Here is a 3,247-nt window from a genome sequence, read left to right on the forward strand (position 1 = left end):
ACCCTTTGAGTTAAGTATTATTAACGCTAGTTCACAGATCCCCTTCCTTCACAGGAAATAGAAGAACAGAGAAGTTAACCCAAGCAAGTGGTCCAGCTGGGGTCTGAACCCAGGCTTGCTTTTACAATACTCATAGCGACCCTATGAGACAAATGGTGTTTTTGCTATTCTCCAAATAAGGAAACTAAAGCTCAGAGAGATTAGGTGATTTGCTCAGACACACAGCTAGTAGACTGCAGACCTGGGGTTCAAACGTAAGTGTTCAGGATCCCAAATTTTGACCTCTTAACCACTGGTTCCAGGACCCTTCAGAAGAAAGAGCCCACACTGACCTCTGTTACCTGTCCCTGCCCGGGCAAGAGGTTTCGCAGAGCGTGAGACTGCGTGAGACGCAGACGTAGGCCTACGGCAAACGGACCGCGCCTGCCCAGGGCTGCGGCCGCGCTTAGCCGGAGGGGCCCAGGGAGAAGGTTCTGCCCTGCAGCGCCGCCTCAGAGACTGGACTCCGTCGGCCGCGCGGCCCACAAGGCCCCGCGCAGACCGCGTGCGGGCGTCGGGGGCGGGGCGGGGCCGGGGCGGGACCGCGACGCTGAGGCCCCGGCGGCGACGCCCCGTACCGCAGCGCTACCCAGGCTAGGCTGTGGAGGGGAGGTCCAGGGATGCCCACCCTGCCTCCGGGCCCACCTGCTCCCGAGGGCCGCAGCTGAGCCCCGGCCTTTGGAGGGAGAAGAAGGGCCGCGCCGCTCCGAGGCCCTGAGCCCTGGTGGGAGCGGGCGACCCAGGCTTCAGGTTCCTCTGGCCGGCCAGGCTTTGGCTTTCTGGCCGCGGCACTTGAGCCAATCAGCGATGCGTTCACAGGCTTCTCACCCCACCGGGTCGTAGTGCCCGGACTTCCCTGCGTTTCTAACTTGCGCCGCTGCCAGGTCTAAAGAAAGGACTCACGGCCGGGATGAGGGATAGAAGAAGTCCAATCTCCCAGCCTACCGGCCGAAAACCGCTCACTCTTCCGTAAAGTCTGTTTGGGACCTTCCTTTGGCCGTAGAAGGGATTCCTGAACACCTGGGCACATTCCTCCCGCCTGCTTATTTTATCCTACAGTACCTCCTTCCGTTGTTCCTAGAAACATCGAGAAATCCTGAGGCTTCACTGAGTGGCTTTGAAGGCGAGTGCACAATACAATTCTTAAATTTTCTGAAAAGGAAGCTGAGGCAGTGTTACTAACGGTAACAGTAGCCAGCCCTGAGATAGGTATTTACTGTGTGTCAGGCAGTGTTCTCTGCGCTTGCTAAATACCAGCTCGGCCCTCACGGTAACTTCACGAAGGGAGTTGCCTTTATTACCCTCGGTTCACAGAGGAAGGCCTGAAGCACGGACAGGTTAAATTACCTGCCAAGCGTCACGGGCCGGGATTCGAACACAGGTAGTTGCCCTGATGGAGTTGCGGCCCAAACCTGAGTTGTTGGTCGTGCTTGGGTCAGTTCCCTAGACGTCTGAGAATGTTCCTTAATGAAGGCATTGCGACCTCTCTGGGATGGCCAAGGCTGAAATGAAACTAACCCCGGCTCTTGGAAGTAATCCCTTACCATCTGCTCAGCAACTGGCTTTCAAAAGCGCGCTCGCCCTCGTTCCCTCACTGAGTCCTTACCGCGACCCGGGAGGCAGCTCTTGGCAGCCTTAGCCTGCCTGAGGAGGAAGTCCAAGGCTGGGAGAGGTCACTGGCAGCCCAGCTAGTGAGACATCAGAACATAGACCCCGTGCCCTGGGAAAGGGGGGCGGGGGAGGGGGGCGGCGGCTGAGGACCGCGCAGGGGGCTGGGGGATGGGAGGGAGGGAGCTGGTGTATGCAAAAGCCTAGCGCTCGGGAAGCCTTTCCACACGGAAAGCAGTCGCTTAGCAGGAGGCTAGAGCTGGCACTAATTCCGCGGAGGCGGTAGGAGGTTGGAGACCACGGAAAACTTGGAGGAGAGGAGGCTTAACTCCACTTACTCCCAGCTTAGCCCAGGGCGTGTCTGTCGCGCGCTGAGAGCGCTGCGTGGCTTCTTCTTGCCCCACGTTCCTGGTTTGCTAGCGCTGCTTCTAAAAGAGTAACCGTCCGCTGAAGGCTTGTTTGGTTCCTCCCAGGTCCTGTCCAGTGTCACTCCTTGGTGACTCATTCCAAATGTAGTGGGAGTGTTGTCTGCCCTTTGTGATACTGTCCGGGTAATGCCCTCCCTGGGTCTCTCGCAGGAAGACCTCCTTAGCCCACATCTAAGACTGTCTCTGTCATTTGGCCTGTACTCTTAGTTCTACTGAGACATAGGCACAGGAGATCCAGACATCAGGAATGGTCTGCGGCCAGCAAGCACTTCCCTGCCTTGCTTTGAGGCCCAAACGTTGGGCCCAAACTCAGCTGTCAGTGACTTTAGGGATAGAAGAACTAATTCAGTCCCCCAGGTAAGAAATGGAACCGACCACACTCTCAGAGCATTGACTTTCCCCAGGACATTTTCCCAAGTTCAGAAGATCCCTGGAAACGTTGACTTCCTAGTGCCTCAGGTAAACTGACTCTAGCATGTAGATAATGCTATGAGGCATCTGATCACATACACAAGGTACTTGTTACTACAATCATATGTATAAAATATATTCTTTAGAACTCTATTGTTTTGCTTCTCCAAGACCAATTGCTCTCCTATATGACTTCACACATTTTCTCAAAACCATCTTACATGAAAACATGCAACAAGGAGAAGTGACTGCTTTGTAGACATGCAGCCAAGAAAAATCTCTCTCTGTAATACACACACACACACACACACACACACAGAGCCATGTCTGATCAGGTATAAAATTGTTCAGACCTAAATTGAATTCTAGGCCTTCAGGAAACTGAACATTCAGGACTTTAAAGTCAATATGTTTATTCTTCTTAGGATTTTGTGAATGATTTGTTTGACAATTCTGGATATTATTTATTTTAAAAATATGGATTTTCCTTAAAACTTTAGAGGACATTATTAATTATATCTTGCTTACCTTTATATTGCATCACCAGAAGACTAGCAAATCAATGTGGAAATTGGCTTTTCAATAAGTAGGTACAAGAGAACAAATATAAGTTTCAATCCCCCTGCCTATTATTTTTGCCACTTTTAATGTATATACAATACTGTTTATAATAATGTTGCTATTACTGTTGTTAGTGACAAGCTGATCTTTGAATTCCTTAAGAGACCACTTCTCCAAGTATTAGAATTGAAGAAAACCTA

The sequence above is a fragment of the Mesoplodon densirostris genome, chromosome 1, assembly GCF_025265405.1.
Source record: "Mesoplodon densirostris isolate mMesDen1 chromosome 1, mMesDen1 primary haplotype, whole genome shotgun sequence".
Classification (NCBI taxonomy): Eukaryota; Metazoa; Chordata; class Mammalia; order Artiodactyla; family Ziphiidae; genus Mesoplodon; species Mesoplodon densirostris.